Genomic DNA, 20594 nt, shown 5'->3' with positions numbered 1-20594 from the left:
TGTCAAGGGTATTGGTTGTCCCCTACAGCCTGATGGAAAGACCATGTTGCTGAAGACAGCGTTTACTTAGGTTGTCAAACAAGGGGAAGTTGAGCTGATGCCTACATATCCTTACTGTCATTCATGGTGTTGGAAGATACTCTGCACACTAACAGAGGAGAAAGGTTGTCATAAATATCACGAAGCTAACAACTCCATAAACTTCAACAGGGACTTGCCTGAAAGTTATACTGGTATAATAGTGGCACAAATATTATGGGAGTAATTAATCACATTTTTAAAATTAGATTTAAAGTCCACTCCATGAGTTGAATCCCATTCCTGATACTAAAGTGACCAAGAACCTGTTACTAAATAAGTCTTTGACTAGGGGAGAAGTTCTCCTCACACAGTTTTTCAGCTAAAGGAAATAGCAATAAAAATGACTGCTAATTACATTCTGCTATACCCATACATCAGTGCCTCACTTAGTCATCTGCAGAGAACCTTTTTCTTGCAGTATATGAGAATTAATAGAGACCCATAAATGGGTAATGTGCAGAGAATGAGAGACTTTAGAGCATCCAGTCCTTAAGGAAACGTCGTTATCAAAGTCGTCCCTGCAAGGCTCAGAGAGTCATGAGGACAAGGCGGTAGAAATGTTTTAAGAGGCACTAGATGACTCCAAGGAAACAGTGTCTTTTAGACACAACAGGATAGATGCGCATATGACCTCGTGGAGACTGTGGCAGCACACACAAGACCTGTACACACAAAGCAGGTTCAAGCAAGATGGGGTCCCAGTACTGAAGGAAGGTAGAGAATATGGAGTCCCACCCCTGTTGCTACCTACTGGCAAAAAAATAGTTAGTTTTACCCAATGGAGTGTCACTGGCTATATCAAACATACTCCAGGGCAGGACCCTTACTCAGGAGTTGACTGATACAAAATGAATTTCAAGTTTTTTGTTTTAAGGACTTTTTGTTCTATTTTGTATTTTTTGTTTTTTGTTTTTTTTTTTTTTTTTGGACTGTTTTCCTTTTGCTCACTGATGTTTTTATTCTTTGGTTTGATTTTTATTTTTGTTTCTTTTGTGATTTTTTTCATTGAATATTTTGTTTATTACTATATACAAATAAATCATGGTTTCCCCTCACACAGCTCTTCTAGTTCCTCCCCAGATCCCTACCCATCTAACTCCTTTCCTTCTTTATTTCTCTCTTTCTCTTTAGGAAACAAACCAAAGGCAAACAACCCAGATGGGAACAAAGAAAAATAACAAGGAGAAAACACAACATGCACACACATACACCTATAAAAACACAAAATTGCAAACTGTAGTATACAAGAAGACAACTAGTAAGACAAAAGAATGCCTAAATAAAGTGATGTGAGACAAAAACACCATTGAGTTTCCTTGTGGCTTTTCTGTTTTGTTTTTCAGAGAGAGAGAGAGAGAGAGAGAGAGAGAGAGAGAGAGAGAAATTCAGAAGTATGGCCTCGTAGTTTCTGTGCTACCAAAACTCTTTGAATTGCTGTTGTTAACAGTCATTTCATAGACACTGTCAAAGTGTTCTGGTCTTGCATGAGAGTATGCAGACAGAGGGGCTCTGCCATTTTGAACTTGCAGAGTCCACAGAATGTATTGAAAGCTGGTTAGGTATCCAGGATAGTCATTATAAGCAAATGGTGTAATAGTAGCAAAACAGTGTTTTCAAGATTTCCCTCCACCATAGAATCCCCTTTCTTATTGAAACTGACAGACTCCAAGGCTCCTTCTCTTAAGAGTTAGAGATTTATAAAAAGATTTCTTAGTACATTTTAAAAGAAAGTGTTATAGATTTATAAATTGCCACTTAGGACATTTTGATCCTTGCAACATCCTGATTAAGCTCATTGAGTTTAAGAAATTTGTCTAATATAAAAAGCATTCATGAGTCTCTGAGGTATATGCAAAGATGAAATTTGACTACTAAGACCAGGGGAGAACACACGGAATAGAAAAGGGGACAATGAAGTAGAATGTCTCCAACACACACACACACACACACACACACACACACACACACACACTTATGTGCAACTGGACTTTGACTGAGTGCCCTTATGTTGGTGCTGGAGGCTTGCTAACTTGGCAAGGGTATGTAGGTATTTTTCTGCTGCATGCCTGCACTTTGGGGACATAACTGACTGGTGCAGTATAGATGCCCAACTAGCTGGAGAACATCACTAGGGGATGCCTAACCTTCAGGGAGTCTGGAGTGTGTTGCCTCAGTAACCATGGTCTTGTTTGTGCCTCTGTAAAAAAAAAAAAAATCAATCAGCTTGTTCAGGGAACATAATAGAAATTGTCTTCTGAAAACACTGCTTTCATGACAATTTGCTCCCCTTATCTTTCCGTTTTTAAAATCTTAAAATCTCCTTTCCCTCCATTTACACACATTTCTAATGTTGTTAAGACAGTTATTTCAGAAAAGAGTTAGACATGTATATTAAGGGCAGCTTTAAAGTCTTAAATAGACCCAGTGGATGAAATCCAGTGGAAGACAGATTTCTGGGGACATTTAAAAAAGAATGGTTTAAAATACCAACTGGAGGATTAACTAGACCAAAGGCACAGAAATAGCTCATCTGGGAGCATGGATGCATTCTTGGCTGCCTGGAGCACCAGATGGGGGAGGATTCTGAGCTGACACCTGGACTTACAGGGAGAATGCGCTTTTACTGTTTAATGACACTCATCCCTGGCTTCGGAAGGATGTGCTGAGATGTGCGTGGTAGGTCAGAGTCTTTCTGACTCATTCCAAATATAGCAGCTTGTAGAGCATCAGTCTCCTTCTGAGTATGGTAGCTGAAACATGGAATCCCAGCCCTTAATGAACAGGTTTTTACCCAGTTTGGTGCCAGTTTGGACTACGCAGTATGTTCCATGTCAACCTAGGCCATAGAGTGAGGCCTTGTCTCAAAATCAGACAAACAAGAATAAAGACAAGAATCACAACCATGATATAAGAATTTACTTTGTATCTAGACAATGGCTGATAGCGTGAAAATTCAAAAACGTGCTGAGGAAAACCCTCAGGCGTTGGATGGTAACTTCTACATGCTTCTGTATGCTCAATAGTACAATCAGGGTTCAACAAGCTATTTCCATAAAGAGCTAGTTAGTAAATATTTTGGGCTTTGAAGGTATGTAATCTGTGTAGGAAGTACTTAGAGAAAGAAGCTATAGGCAATATGAAAGCAACAAGTGTGACTGTGTTCCAGTCAATCTTTACTTACAAAAGCAAGTGGTCTGTCATGTACAGACATTCCACACAGCCTACTGACTCTTGACATAAGGGATTCTTAAGAGATAACTATTACGCTGTGGACAATTTGGATTCTGGGAGATATGAAATCATAATTGTGGAGTTGAGGGGAGAACGAGTATTGGATATGAGACCTTCTGAGAGAATCTGCTCAGACCTTCCTGTCTTGCCTGTAGGGTGCACATCTCTATTTGCCAGCAGAGTTACATTATACTGTGAGAATAGGGTACAGGAAGGAATCGTCAGAGATTTTCTGACCTTTGTCTCTGCTGATGGAGTATTTTCAACAAACATCAGGAGCATTTGATGGGCACTGTGTGAAAATAACAAATGGTTTAATATACCAGTGTCTCTCTCACTATTAAAAATATTTAGCTTGTCAGTCAATGTATTCTTAAGAACATTTTATTATGGCTTTCTCTCTGTGTAGTATCCTTGCTTGACTCTGAATATTTGCAAATAGACAAAATGAAATTAAATCCCTACTATTTGCAAATTTTTTCTGTCTTGGTAGCTTTATTTCCAGAGGCAGTTCAGAATTATTGAGGTTTTTAAAAAAGTGGTTTTGGGGACAGTTAAAGGGCAGAGGTCTGATTGTGGCTGCTATTTTCATTGCTTATATGCTTTTAAAAGTGGCTTTAAATGAATAACTTTAATCAACTTTAAAAAAAATAGCCCCAGTCACTAAGTTTTTGGTATATTATCTCTAATGAGAATTGTTTCAAAGCTGTTCCCTAATTGTTCTCTGGGTGAATCTGTACTGGATTCTGAGTGGACGTGTTAAGATGCCTGGGGACTTGGTGAGGAGGGCACAATCACTTCTGCTTTATTAATACTCTAAATAAAATTTGTTTTTTATGCTTAAGGCCTGGCTCTATTCAGCTAATGGTAATGGAGTTTAAAAATGAGACAAATAAAGTAAGATCCTACTGGACACTATTCTGGAAAGAGAAGTGATAAATAAGTCTGTATTTCTTGCTATGTCGATTCACTCCCTTGATAGATCATAAAACCCTGCCCCAAATAACCCACAAATTGTGCTGAAGTCTATCCTTTGCTTGTCAACGTCCATAGCTCATTGCCTAACAGAAGGATCTGCCGGCCAGGCAATTAACAAGTCCTTAAGTCTGCAATGCCTTCTCTTTTCCTTCCTGCCAAGGTCCACCTGGTAACAAGCAGCCTGCTCATTGTTCAGTCCACATCTTCACTTCATGGAATGACTGACTTCTTCCTGAAGATCAAACCTCCTATTTTCCATCTATATCCCATCCTCTCTGTCTTCTGGCTCAACTGTGAGGTTCTTGGGGTCAGTTTTCTTTCCAGTGTTTGATGTCATCTTCCTTTCTGTTCAGAGCAAATTCTAATATATTATCAGCTGTAGAGCTGAAAAAAAATTAAAAAAAATTTAAATGGCACAGTTTTTCATTACTTATGTGTTCTTCATCTTTCCCAGATGTAAATATTTTAGTTGTCTTTTTACTGATCATGAACTGAATTATATCAGAATAAAGTTTACTGAATGATTTTCCTTCAGTGTTTGCATGGACTTGCCTCCTTGGTCATTACTACTATGTGGAGTCACCTCCAGGTCAGGTATTCTCATGTTCCTGGCTTCTCATTCAAGGAATTGAAATAAAAGCCACAGAAATTTGCAAAGTTAGCGAGGAAACTTTATTTAAAGCAAAGTGATAGAGAGGGTCAGCAGGCCACATGAGTGAAGATACTGAAGGGCTCCTCTTTGTTTGGGGTTCCCTTTATGGAACTGAAGAGAAGGAGGAAGAAGTTTTTGTTGTTCTCTATTCTGACTGAAAGATTAAGCAATTTCTCTAATGTTCATGTCCCCCTATGATGCTCTTCCTTTTCATCATTTGTATGCCTAATTTTGTATAATATAGTAAGTAGGAGAGTCTCCCTAAAACTTTACTCAATTTTTGGATTGTGTTTCAGGATGTGTTTGAACAGAAATGGAGAATTAGTAAGTGGTTTCTGAGGGGAGTTACTTATTTCTGTAGTTTAAAGTAGGTATAGGTTTCAACTGAAGGAGGTGGGGTCTTGGGTTGCCAAATGGTTGCTAAGTACAGTGTTTGGAGAACAGTGTGTGCAGAGTACATGGGTGTATATACATGCAGGTAAGGGACTGGGCTTCCAGTTTTGTTGTAGTGGAGAGGGATGTGCATAATCCCAACCAAGCAGATTTTCAGGTTGCTAAGGTATTCTCTATGCATGATTGCCTCAACCCTAGCAAATGATTTGTTGGTGGACTTTGGGAAAATGTGAATTGTGCAGTATTTAAGAAGCTTATAAAAGGTCTAGAGAGATGGCCTAGAAGTTAAAAGTGAACACTGTTCTTGTAAGAGACCTGCATTTGGTTCCCAGCACCCACTCTAGGTACCTCACAACTGTCTGAATCATATGCACACATACACACATAAAGACATAGATATATACAATTTAAAATACAAGGAATCTTTTATAAAAACAAACTTACTTGATTTGCTCAAATTTGTTGCTTATTTACTAATGGTTTTTATTGATATTGCTTCTCAATGACCAGGAGAACTATCAAAGACTTAAATAGGAGAGTCCAACTTTTTGACATTGCAACATAATGCTGTTGTCCATCAGTGTGCTGGGTAGTGTTTTTAGTTGTCTTTGAATGCACAGTCACTGGAGCATGTATTGGTCTAGTCTGGACTAAAGCAATAATGTTAAATTGTAAACTCACTAATTTAAGTCAAATTTAAATGATTCAATATTTTTGGCAATGGACATTTTTATCATCATGTGTTGACTTGTCCCATGTGTTGACTGACCCACTTCATGGCTTGCCTAACTGAAATCTCAATTTTGTACATTCCTTTAGTTTGTTATTTCCGATTGAAATTAAAGTCCTTCATATTATTTTCCATATCAAGCTTTCTTGGTTGCTGTTCATATGTTTTTCCTTACAGTACAGAGAAGAATTTCTAAGTCATCATCCACTTTTTAAAATAGAAATTTCATCATCAGTTCTGTAGTCACACTAACATTTTATTTATATTTGTTTTATATCTTAAAATATCTTTTTAGTTACTTCTATTATTCTTTTCTTAGATGGAGGTGTTTATTTTTAACTCCTTCTATATCTGTAATATAGTGTTTTTTTTTAAAAAAATGATTCTCTATTAGTTTGAAAATTATGTAATTTATTTTTTAAAACAGAATTTCTCAGGTATTGTAAATTTTATACTCTAAGGGAAATCAAATATTTATCCTCCTGAGCAACATGGAGTCCCAACATGGAGTTAAAATCCTCTTCCCTTTAGAGCAGCTGTCATGACCCCTGTTTCTCAGTATTTGAGAATATTGATCTTCTCTTTTTGAACCTGGTTGTTAATAAATGCTCAGCTGATGCTCATGTATATAGAACCACCATTTTGTGATCACTCATTACTTCTGTCTCACAATTTTCTATGCAAAGCACTTATTTCATTGTTCTCTGAGAAAGAAGATTTTTTGTGTTTACTCTGTGTTTTGTTTCTTCTGAATCTATCAGGTAATATGATATCTTTGTTCTTGAAAGTGGTTTTCTCGGGAGACACATTTCTTGCCTAGCTGACAATTCGACAATGCTTCTTTTCAGATTTCTGGATATATATTATTGTATTCTAACTTCATTTCGTTTTCTAAAATGAAGTTCATTGACCATCTAATTATCATACTACTTTAGGTACGCCATTTCTCTCTCTAGTTGCTTTTGATCTTGTTTTTTTAACATTTCATGTTTTCACTCTATCAGTGTATGAGTTTTTCATTAATTTCCTCCCAGAGCACCTTATGTTTCTCAAATCTGTAAATCCATGCTTTCTAAATGAAGGAAATTTCTCAGCCTGTTTTGGTGAACTGTGGGTTTCACAAAGCATGTGAGGTTCATTACAATGCTGTGGATGCTGCAGATTTTCCATTATTATACATCTTTCCTTCTCTCTTTAAAATCAGCTCTGCTTTTAAAAGCATCAAGGCACTTATACTCAGTAGAATTCTCACCTTGATTTTTTTTTTTTAGTTACCTTTACCATGGCTTTGATGAATATTTCAGAGAAACAATATAATGGAAGAAAGGTCCGTTTAAGGTCATAGTTTCAAAATTTTCAATTCAAAATTGCTGGATTCATGTCTCTGGGCCTAAGGAAATGCAGAATATTATGGCTACTGGAAAAAATGTAGCAGCCTCCACGGGCCGACATGAGCATGTCTGACTGGTGGAATGCTTCTGCTGATCTCGATCTATCCAGGTCCCCATCCTAGACTGTGCTGACCATGCCTGTGGCTGGTTTTCTTGCTTCATGTTCTGTCACACATGCCAATTTCCTCTGTCACGTACAGACTTCAGTTGCCATGGTGTGCTCAGTTAATTTACTAGGCACTTCTCAGTCAAAGCAAGTTGACTGTCCATTGCCACATTAACAAATGTTCCCTTTATGGGAATTATCTGATCTAAGATCACCTCAGAAATCCTTAAATACTGAAATGATAAATCATTGGTTTATTTACAAATATTATCTGAGGGGGTGACATTAGGATATTGGGTATAAATGATAGCATTCCTGGTTTATCTTTATGGCTTTTACTAGGACATGTGCTCAAGAAAAGATATAGTTGTGACAATGCTCAAAATGCATTCTAAAGTCAAGACAAGCAGAAGCAATGAGCAACTAGGAAATGGAAATTTAAAGTACTTCTGGAAACTTCTACTCCCAGGCATGTGGAGTAGGTGCACCAGTTTTCCCCTTCAAGAATAAACAAAATTAAACATACACAAACTCTGGTATAAGGAATCTTTACAACCCCTAGAAGATAGAAAGTTCAGGAATCCCAACCCTGAGAAAGGGGGCAGCATTGAATGGAGATCTCCTGATTTAGATGATGGTATCATAGATATTCCCATAACTACTCTTTCCTGATTGTATAAGTTATAAATTATTTTATACTGTGACTTCAACCTCTGCCTTAAGGTACCTCTATTTTGAGTGCTACTTTGAACACTCATAACTAATTCTCTTTCTTAGTGCAAACTCTCTTCTTTGATTTCTTTTCATGCCTTGGTACCCATTCAATGCCTCATTTTCCCTATGAGATTGTAAACAAGCATGGTGTATGAACAGAGAAGGAAAAAATGCTATAGCTTAAAGAAAGAAACACCTCTTCCCTTTGAACTGAAGTTTTAAATTGATGGAGAAAAAATATTCCAGTTGTTTAGTGTTATATTTAAAAAAACCCTGCTAATACCTAGCTGTATAAAGTACCCATTTAATTTTGCTCACTATGTATGCCTGTCCTCAAATCCAAGAGAACGCAGAAGGAAAGGGTGTTCTCTGCTCTTCAGTGTCAGAAGCCCTGAAGACTCAATGGCTTAGAGATGGAATCATGTAGAATATTTGCCATTCACACATAAAAGATTGGATGTTTCCCTAGCTGAGCTCAGCTGGGTTATTAAATTTAGTCCCAAATTGTGATTTTCCCAGACTTGAGATTCCTTGTAATAAGGTCATACTTGGGTAGCTGGACTGTATACCTGATAACTTCAGGCTTTAAAAGAAAGTTTCAGTGACAAATATAGAAACCACAAGACACAGTAGACCATTTCACACAGTAGACCATTTCAGCCTCTCTCCATTAGCTGGTGTCATCATGCATGTGCCAGATTCAAGAGGAGGGTCTCCTGGTTGGAGCTAGACTCAGGGTTTCAAAATCATGCTTTAGACCTGCTCTGACTGAAAAGTAGTGTACACTCTGAAATCTTACCCCAGAGGACCACATTTTCTAATAAATAGAGTATCCTTTCTCAGTTGTATACAATGCACCTTGGTCATAGGCATTGCACCCTTCATCCTTCCAGTCTTTCCTGGATCTTACAGCTTTGCCTTCACATTCCCTCTAGGAACACCCAACACCACACCCTTCATTTCCTCTCCTTTCTTGTTAATAACTCAGAATCAAGTTAGAAAGTTGACTGCCCTTGTTGCTTTGATCTTGTGCAGGTGACCCTAGTTGCAGTGAGCTCATGACTGCAGTGGCCATGGCATGTACTGAAGACAGCATTTCATGGCATTCCTCTCCATCCTCCAGCTTTATATCTCTTCTTCCATGAGGTTCCATGAGCTTTGGAGAAAGTGAGCTGATGTATATTTCCCATTTAGAGATGACCACTGAAAACTGAGTAGAATGACCCTGTGTAACACATTCTTGGTCTTAATTTTTGGGGTCTTGCCGTGAAGCAGAGCACAGTTAAACTTTTAGTTCTGGTACATAAAGTAGCAGTAGTTTATGGACATGTCCTTTCAGTCTTGAAGATAATAAAATTTTCTTATTATATGTTACAAATGTGAATATAATACATTTATAAAACACAATTGTTAAATAATGGATGGACCATTTGATTGGATGTTCAGCAGAGAATGGTTCCTCTCAATCCTAGTCTATGCCTCCAAATCTTATTCCCCAGAGCAGAACTGGAGTCATTTGTGCTGATTCACCAAAGTTGGTGTCTGGGCATTATGTGATCCAACTATAACACTTCTACCTGGATCGTTGGCCTCCAGGAACATGAGTGCCAAACAGCAACGTCTCATATTTTACTGACAGTCCACTGTAGCAAATTCGTTATTGACCAACTCACTGCCAAATGCTGTTGACATGTGTTCATTGTGGCAAGGTGGCTCTGACGTTCAGCTCTTTCAGGAAAGCAATTCCATGAGGAAATTGCCTGGGATAGCAGCAGTGGACTAAGCTTGGTGACAGCCATGTCACAGCAATCAATACAGGAACAAAAAAATATCAAATATTAATGAAAGATGAATTTGTCTGTGCACAGGATCAGTGTTTCTTTGTAAATGCTATTTTACTTCCTCTGTCTGCTTTCCAGTCAAGGCTGAGTAGAAGCTCAATGACACTAAACTCAAGGTGACATTTCTCATTTCAATTATTTCCTAAAGTGCCATCCACCTCTTTTCTCTCTCTCCACTTGTCAAGAGTTGCGGGTGACATAATGAAATACTCCATCAGCTGTGGAGTCCAGAGTCTGGTGAAGGAGCAGAGAATTGTGTTCCACTAACTAAATGCAGAATAGTTCCTAACAGAGAAGCAGGGATGATGCTGTGAGAAGATCTTGGGCTCAGATTAAAATATTTAGATCCTATTATCTTAAAGAAAAGTTTTACTTTCAGTTTAGCCAAGTTACCTGTTAATTAGATTTAAATTTGAAACTTCAGTGATCAACTCATAAGAATGACTGTACTACTGAGTACCATTTCTAGGTGCTTATGCTAGAGATTATGAGACTCTCTTTTGTTTTCTGAGAAGTTTGTGGTAATTTTTATTCGTTATTCTTACAGATTCTGTAAATATTCTGCTTTGAATGATTATTTTGTATATTATGGCAATGGTCATGATACTGAGAGAGGAAGCAAAAAAATTATTTGTTCTTATACTGGCAATGAGTTGTTGAGTCATTTCTGGATTAGTTTTTTGGATCTGGTTGAACAATTACTAAGTCACTTTTGAACAGCAGTCTTTGAAGCCATTGAAAGGAGTGGGTAGGTATCACCTGTCTTTAAAAACATGGAACATCTAACTCTTACTGTCATTGTGGTTGTATTAGTTATTTCTCTGATGTTCTGATGAAATAACTGGAAAAAAATTTAAAGAAAAATTATTTATTTTGGCTTATTGTTCCAGAGGTATAGAGTTCATCATAGTGGAGAAAGCTTGGAAAAAGTCAAGGGATGCAAAGTGGCAGGAACTGCCCTGGCTGGACACATTTGTTGTAATATGAGTGGCAGGGCTGTGTCCCAGCTGCCTCAGCTCCTACATGGCTAGCTTATGCCCCAAAATAATTACACGGAAACTGTATTCTTTTGAACACTGCCTGGCCCATTAGTTCTAGCCTCTTATTGGCTAGCTCTTACATATTGATCTAACCCATTTCTAATAATCTGTGTAGCCCACAAGGTGGCTTACCAGGGAAGATCTTAACCTGAGGCTGTGTCAGGTAGGAGAATCATGGCAACTGACTGACTCAGCTTCTTTCTCCCAGCATTTTGTTCTGTTTACTCCACCCACCTAAGGGTTGGCCTATCAAATGGGCCAAGGCAGTTTCTTTATTAATTAACCAATGAAAGCAACAGATTAGAAACAAATCACCGCCACATCACACATTTTGATCTGTTCACAAGACTTAAAGAGAAAGAATGGGGAGGGGTGGTGAAGCTACCTTAAATCCTGCCTTCAGTGCCACACATCTTTCAGCAATGCTGTCCCTCTTAAGGGTTCCATAACTTTTCCAAATAGCACTACCGATTTCAGACCAAAATTTCAAATACACGGTCTTATGAAGGACACATTTCTCATGCAAGCTTCTACATGGTCAATTCCTGAAAGACTCCTAATATTATTGCCTTTGTCTCGGTTTTGAATGAATGATAGTTACCCTTTTCATATGAGGACTCATTTGGCCATGAAAGGAGACAGAGACAGAGACCCACATTGGGACACTGGACAGAAATCTCAAGGTCCAAATCAGGAGCAGAAGGAGAGGGAGCATGAGCAAGGAACTCAGGACCACGAGGGGTACACCCACACACTGAGACAATGGGGATGTTCTATTGGGAATTCACCAAGGCCAGCTGGCCTGGGTCTGAGAAAGCATGGGATAAAACCTGACTTGCTGAACATAGCGGACAATGAGGACTTCTGAGAACTCAAGAACATTTGGTAACACTGCTCTTAAACTTCTAAAATTAATGAATTGTTCAATGAAGAAAATATTGCTTGACATAGTGTTTATTAACTTCAGTTTAAACTTGAAACAATTTTTCTAGGAGTGAGAGGGACTGAGACCTACAGAAACAGACCATAATCCACTGGAATGTTTTGAGAAGTGACTGGGTTTTCACTCATAAGCTTGAATGAAAGACATGAGGTTGAAGAAATAATAATGAAGTTTTTTTTCTCCTCTCCTTTCTCCATGTTGCTTGGTGGTCAAGAGAATTCTGACCGCTCAAAGATGCTCACATTATAGTCCCTGTATCTGTAAATATGTACTCTACATGGAAAATGGGATTTTAAAGGTGATTAAGGATCTTGACATAAAGAGAATATCCTGAGTATCTAGCTGAGCCCAGCAGATACACAGGGATCCTTAGAAAAGGAAAGAAGGAACGTGGAAATACAAGAGACAAATGGGGAATAGAACCTATGATTTCGTCCTAGGAGCCAAGAAATACAAGGTAATATAAAAGGACCCCTGCAATAGCCCAATAGTGTTAATGTGTTATTTGAGCCTTTTGGAAACTTCAATCCTGCAGAATTAAAAGATAACAAGCCCATGGAGCTTCAAGTCACAACATAAACATTTGTAAAAAATATAGCCTCTGTCCCTTCCTTGACCCTCTCATCTACATCTGAGTTTTTCTTTCTCTCTCAACTAACCCAAGTCACTGATGTCTTTTCTTCACCTGCATGTTTTAACAAATCGAAACAAAATAAAACAAAACAGGGCTCATGCCATTGTGGCTATATGACTAGGAAATATTGGACAATAGAATACTAATTATCTTATAAAAGTGGTTGAGTATTCTGAATTATGCAGGGGTCGGAGGAAATGGGGGCTGAGCTTGCTTTTTGGGATAGTACTTGAGGGCTTGTTAAGGGATAATACAGAGCTTGAGATGCTAATATGAAAAAAGCTACCCATAACAAAGGTGCCAGTGAGATGATGGAGTAGTGTGGATGGAGTTAGGGTAATGACTGCTGTTTCAGAGGGAAAGGCCAGCATTAGCCAAGGAAATGTAAGCAAAGGCATCCAGGCTGCATTATATGTGTCACATACGCTCTTGTTAAACTACCATCATTCTTGTAACCTCAGTGAAAAAAGAATCAATAGCTCTCCCCTGGGGAATTTCAAGCTCTCCCTACATCTACCTTAAGCTACTAAAATTCTCATTCTTCAAGAAATGGGGATATTTTGATTAATTTGTTCGGCTCTAACCACCACTCAACATTGAGCAAAGGTTCTACTAGGATTAATGTTTTGGTAGTGGAGGGACTGACTTGGCCAACTTGACCTTGAACTTGAGGATTATGCAGCAATGCTTACCAGCTAATCTTCTAAGCATGCTGCATGGTGGAGGCCTCAGTATATAGCATGGTGGCTTTGGTTTCCAGCCTCTTTCTGCATTTAGGTTTTATCCCCGCTGGAATTTGTAACCTGTTCTAGGATGTTGTTCTGATGTTTTATCTTCCACAAATAGTTCCTTCTCCCAATTTGGGTACCTGGTTAAAGTACGGAAGCCTTTCCCCTCTGATCTTCATTCTGTTCCTTCCTGCTGGAAAGAGACATCACAGACAATTCGAAGCACTAAATGCTTTTCTTTGTATTTGCACTACTTTTCAGCCCACAGGCACCTCTTGAGTTACATGAATATTTGCCTTCTGGCTATGTTATTGGTTGCTATATGCAAGGTTTTGAGTTATAGTAATAGACAGCAAGATGTGAAACATAGCAGTGGGGAATAACTGAGAGTATAGCAGCAAGAATCAGTGTTGCCCACAATGTAACTTTGCATTAGGCAGTAATTTTGTTTATTTACCCTCTCACTATGATCTTAAAATTGTCCCATTTAATGCTTAAAATGCTTGTCTCACCATCCACTTCTTCCTTACCTTTCCTGTTTGTATTTCCTGCCTTATCAAAATGTCCCTGATGTGTTCCCAGTAATTAAATTCCATAACTTTCTACCCTTCAACCTCATTGTTTTTAATTTCCTTATATGAGACATCATAGGCATCACTTCCTTTATTTACTTATTTAATTATTTATTTTACATCCTGACCATAGCTGCCCTCCCCTCCTCACTACCTACTTCCTTGTTTCTCTTCCCCCTAACCCTCCCAATTCGCCCCTCCTCCGTATTCACTCAGAAAGGGGCAACAGCAAAGCATTGACATATCAAGCTGCCTTGGGACCTCCCCTGTATCCAGTCTGGTCACAGATATCCAGCATAAGGAATAGGTTCCCAGGTGCTGGTTGAGTACCAGGGACAGCCCCTGCTCCCACTACCAGGAGTCTCATAAATAGACCAAGCTGAATAACTGTCTCATACACGCAGAGGGCATCCCTTCCTTCTTAAGCTGTAATCTCTTCATACTTTTATTATGTGTTTGCTGTTGTTTGCTAGTATTTACCAGCCTTCATGGTTTTCCTCTCTGCTTTCACACCTAAATCAAATAATCCCATTAGGATACATACTCAACAGTGCTTTCTGCATTTAATCTTCAACATGACCTTTTCATGTTGAAAGACATTCCCCTTTTTATGACACTCTGGCTTTATTTATCCCACATCATGAGTGTGTAGTGGACTACGTAACTTTGAGAAAGTTCTGTGGAGGCTTCATTACATCTCTGCCTAGTGCCGCCTGTCAGTACATGAAGCCAACTAAGGAGACGGAAACAGGGCTATGGTTCACAATTTCCCATTTGATTGTCATGAGGCTTAAATTCTAGGATGCTGAGTATGTGGCTGAGAAGCTGCACATACTGACGTTTTCCACAGTGATCCTCTCAGGACTGATTTGTGGTGTTGCTAGTAGAAATGACTGTTGTGCTGCCCAATGAGATTCTAATAGGAACACTTATCTAGGCAGGTGCGTTTCCACTGACTGCAGTGGGGACGGAGTCAGTCGAGGTAACCCAGCCTTCATGAATATGCTCACTATTTCCTGCTGTTTTCAGGCTCAGTGGACACAACAGACTTTTATCCTGAAATGACATTTGCTGTCTTCTTTTCTTGTATATTCCCTTCCAAATGAAGAAAAAAAAAGTTTCCAGAAATGGGACAAATGATAGCCAAAAGTTTGTGTCCATGACTCCATGAGTCATAGTTGATTTAGTCAAATAATGGACTTCAGCTATGTAGGGTTTTAACTCCCCTCCAGACAAACCGGGATTTTGTTTCCCAAGAGGAACCCTAACTTTACCCTGTTTCTATGTGTGAACTCATTGGCTGTCCAGGGCATCACTCCAGCTCTAATTTAGGAGTCTCTCTTTGCTCTTTATAATTCTGACAGAATATCTTAGCCGAGAGGCCATGACTGTGGGAATGAAGAGGGAGGGGAAAGGACAGATAATAAAGTAAATGATGAGCTTAATGAGACTCGAGACTTCATTATGAAGAGCAGATGAAGGAGAGGGTGGAACTGATCTGCAAGAATAGTTAACAGTCATTGGGCCCTTATTTACATGCTTGGCATCGCTCCAAATTCCACCTGCATTGTCTTCCATTAAGGAACTAAAAATAGATGACAACTGAAGTTCTAACCAGAACTGACTTGTGGTAGGTAGGTCAGTACTACTTTCTCAAAGGACTGCCACAGACTGGGGAGGTCCACAGGCTGAGCAGTAAGTGGTCTGTGACATGGTGAATATAATAACCAAAGCACTTAGAACCCCTTGTGACACAGAAAAAAGAGGTTTGATTGAATGTTATAACGAAGTCTTGAGTTCTCTGTTTTATGGCTGTACTTTTGCATTTCATGTTTCACATAAGTCATCTTCACAGCCCTTTACACATGATCCATTTCACTTACATGCATATTTTTGGCTGGAGACATGGAACCCTAGGTTAGAGAATCAGCCATTTATTAACCACAGAGAACAAGTTCATCAGTTCCCTGTGCCCCCATCAATGGAGAGAAACACCAGGAAAAATTATCAGAGTGCTTCATTTTGAGTTCATATCATGTAGATAGGAATGGCTCATCCTCCCTTCAGGAGAGAGAGTTTTTCTTGGAGCACAAACTTATATTTTCAAGAGAGGTAAGCATAACAAGGCTAATGGCTTCCCTAGACTTTGGAGAAAGACAGTGGTTTCTAGATAGTCTTTGAATCACCCCCCAAATCAGTGTACGATGCTCTCCAGCTTCTAAGATGTAATTGCTATAAACTCATTCTTTTTTTTTAATGAAAAAAATTGTTTTACATCTCAGGTCACAATTTCCTTTTCCTCTACTTCTCCTGGTCCCTCCCTCCATGCCCTCTGTTTCCACCCTTCCTGTTGAGGAAAAGGCAGGTCTTTTGTTAATGAATATCAACAAAACATGGCATATCGAGTTGTAGTAAGACTAAGCACCTCCCCATACATTAAGGCTGGACAAGGTGACCCAGTATGAGGAGTAGAGTCCTGAAAACCCATAGGAGAGTCAGAGACAGCCCCTGTTCCCACTGTTAGGAATTTTAGAAGAGCACCAGTCTACACAACTGTCACATATATGCAGAGTGCCTAGATCAGTTCCATGGGCTCTCTGGTTATTGGTTCAGTCTCTGGGATCCTGTATGATCCCAGCTAGTTGATTTTTGTGATTTTCTTATGGTGCCCTTGACCCTCTGTGACTCCTACAATCCTTCTTCCCCCTCTTCTGCAGGATTCCCCCAACTCTGCCTAATGTTTGGCTGTGGATCTGCATCTGATTCCATTAGTTGCTGGATGATGCCTCTCTGATGATGATTTGACCAAGCACCAATTCCAGCATATCCCATAGACAGGACAGGCTGTGGGTTGAAACTTATGTGGTGGGTTGGTTTTCTACACTCCCTTCTTGAAGTCTTACCTGGTCACAGGAGATGGCCAGTTCACGCTATACATCTGCTATGGCTAGTCTCACCTGCAGTCATCCTTGTAGATTCCTAAGAGATTCCCTTGCATCTGGTTTCCACCTGACCCTGAAATGCCCTCCCCCTTTCCAGTAGTCTCTTTCAGTATTTGTCCTTTACCAGAGTCAGCCAATGCTTGGGGAGCACCAACCCAAAGCTTAAAGGTGAAAATATCCACAGAGAATCACATTTCAATAGCACCAGCGAGAAAGACATTCACCTGTTTGAGGTCAGGTTTTAAAAAAATTCTGTAGTGATGAGGCCTGCTTTTTGTCCCCCCTGGCTTCCTCATGGCTAGCTTTATACCCGAAATAACAACACACAAATTGTATTCTTTTAAACACTGCCTTGCCCATTATATCTAGCCTCTTCTTGGCTAACTCTCACATCTTGACTAAACCATTTCTAATAATCTGTGTAGCACTATGAGGTGATGGTTTACCGGGAAAGACTCAGCATGTCTGACCTGGCGGCTGGCTCCATTGCGTCTGACCCAGAGAGGAGAGGCATGGCGATTGTCTCACTTCCCTCTTCCTCCCAGCATTCTGTTCTGTCTACTCCTCCCACCTAAGGGCTGACCTATCAAATGGCCAAGGCAGTTTCTTTATTAACCAATGAAATCAACACAAAACAGAAGACTCTCCCACATCACAATACTCTCCATCCTTAGTCTCTCAGTCATGATGCCATTTTGGGCAATATCCACGATATTCATGGGCCCTAGAAGAGGTGGAAGTGGAGAACACCTTCTGGAATGTTGTGTGGCAGGCACATCCTTCTGAGAGAAGGTACAGATTAAAAAGAGATTGAGGACACAGAGAAGAACTTTCACTAGAACCCCGAAAGCTATTAGGGATTTGTTTTAGGGACTGAAATCCATCGGGTCTTTTTTAGAAAAGAGGTGTGGAAACTGAATTTTGATCCCCCTTAATGGACTCACTCCTCCCCCACTAACTTGATTTGAATCCATGCTCCTTCTTAATTGAATGCACTTTTCATTCCTTTAATTTAATTTAATTAAAAACACAGTACCAGAGTCTCATAAGCCCAAAGGTAACCCACAAAGTGTTGGTACATGTATCTCCTAATACACTATTTATTTATTGATGGGAAGACTGAGAGGAGTGAGTGCCTTGGGCACACTGGGCAACAAGGGAACAGGGTCCTACCTCACTGTTCATGTTCCCTCCCAATCTTCACACTCATTTCCCTCATAGGAAGACAACCTTGGGCTTGGGGGAGGAAACACAGCCGAGCATCAGGAAACCAAATCTTCACAGAAATAGATATTTGAAAGCTGCTGCAGGTTCGATTTGCCAGATAATTTATTTCCTACATACAGCTTTCCCTACGGCACAATGAAATACATTTCATTTAAAATTGCCTCCTAGCTCCAATCAGCATTAAGTTCATAACACATATTCAACAGATACAAACACTTCAGATAACTAGAGACTGAGTTCAGATCTGTGTATGCTTCTGCTGATTTTGGCACTTAACTATAAACTATGAGAAATGACAGTGGCATTCTCTTATTTCCTCTATCAGATTGGAATGTAAAAGCATTTGTCAACACTCACACAGGTGGAGAGCTTCGGACCACTTCATTTTCTGTGGATTCACCATTGTTTTCTCGGTGGACCTTATTGTGACTGGGACAGTAGCCTCCTTTGTGTGGTCATGGTGCAATGTGTGCTGATTGGCCTGTGTAGCAACTCAGCTCAGCCTGTGGAGGTGACACCTTATCCTTGGTGCAGCAAAAGGGGAACACCAGGCCAGTTTTACAAAAAAAGAGATCTGTATAACTGTCTTTTAATAAAAACAAATTGAAATAGATTTTAGGCTTGCTAAAATTTGGTGAGCCATTTGGAAATGATACCTTTCGTGGTACATATGGATAAGAAAAGAGACCAAAAGAAATCTCAAGTCAGCTTGGATCTTCACATTGCCATAGAATGTTAGGCAAAGCAGGAACTGGAAACTGAACCTCCTACCTGCAGGTCTTACAATGCAACTGCCATTCAAGTTTAGCTGTCACGCAGACAGAGCACAGATGGACTAAGAATGTGCGTGCTATCTTTGCTTTAAGCCAGACTAAGCACTGTTTTGTTGAAAGGGAGAGCTGATTAGCTGGGGGAAAAAGATAAAAGATAATTGAAGAGTTAATACAAAAACAAATGGCAGGGGTCGAGGAGAAGAGACAGCTTAGCTCTTGAGGAGCTTCCTGTGCAAGCGTGAGGACCTGAATTTAAATCCAAGCACCCCATAAATGCGTTCTGGGGTCTTCATTAGTCAGCTAGCTAAACTAAAATGGTGAGCTCCAGGTCAACTAGAAACTCTATTAAAAAAAAAAAAAAAACAAACAAAAAAAAACAAACCTAATGTGGGGCTGTCAGGATGGCTCAGTGAGTAAAGGCACTTTCCACTTAAGGTTTGTGATCTGGCTTGGATTCCCTGGAACCCATGTCAAAGGGGGAAGAGACTATTGTCTCCTTAAGTTTTCTCAGATCTTAGCACACATTTTAGACATAAAAATAAAGGTAGAGAAGCATTTGAGAATCCTATTCAGACGTTAACCTCTGGCTTACCCCCACCCCACCACTGGTAAGCTCTTAACACAATCATAGGCAAATGTTGGTGCTCACAGCATAAAGTGGTCCCTCTTTATCTTAGTCAAAGCCAAATGTTCAACTAGCTAGAATCACAGCCTTAGTACATATTTAATATAAACCAGTGTCAGTTTGTGTGATTAATAAGGGGATAAATGAGTTGATAAAACTGATGGATTGCCAGAGCCTTTAAGGAATGTAGCATTTACAGACATTGAAAATTGTTACCTTAAGCTTGATAGGTTAGCTACCAAGGTGGTTAATGTTCCAAGGGGCAATAAAACATTAGCGCCTTAATATCTGAGAATATATTTTCTACTGAATGTAAATCTACATGTTGACCTGTAATTTTCCAGTGAGTGGATCCAGTCACATAGTAAATAGCTGCATCTCACACATGTCTGTGCTTCTAGAAAGTTCAGTGCAGTCATGTGCTATATATATGGGCTAACAGTGAACCACATAGGTCAGTCATCCCACAAAATAATGCAGGGTAGTGACATTGTTGCTGTCTCATTGCACACATACATAGACTTAAATGCTTAACAAAAAAAATTCATATAATGTGCTCCCATCTTTAAATGATGAATCAGCTTAAGCCCTGAGTGGACCTTTGGATCCAAATCACAAAGGATATTGTCATCACTCCTTAGGAATTTCTGCCTCTATAGCACTCCAGAGCCTGCCTCTCTAGGTTCTCCCAAGTCTGCCTTCTGTTTACGGGGTCCCACCTCTTCACTCTCACAGCTCTCAAACTCCTTCTTTCCCCTCTGTTGGTCTGACAGGAACAGCACTTTGCAGTTCTCCCTGTCTTGAGTCAGCCTTATCATCATTAGACTCTAACTTGCCGTAGCAGTGACAGTGGTGTTGCACCCTGGAGTCAGGTCCAGAAAGCAAGAACGGGATTTTATGGGAACAGAAAGAATGAGTAAAGAGGAGGGTGGTGAAGAGGGAAGGGCTAGTGTGTGTGTGTGTATAAGTATGTTTGTGCGCGCATATGTGTGT

The sequence above is a fragment of the Microtus ochrogaster genome, unplaced genomic scaffold (assembly GCF_000317375.1).
Source record: "Microtus ochrogaster isolate Prairie Vole_2 unplaced genomic scaffold, MicOch1.0 UNK1, whole genome shotgun sequence".
Taxonomy (NCBI): Eukaryota; Metazoa; Chordata; class Mammalia; order Rodentia; family Cricetidae; genus Microtus; species Microtus ochrogaster.
This window is presented reverse-complemented; position numbering follows the sequence as displayed.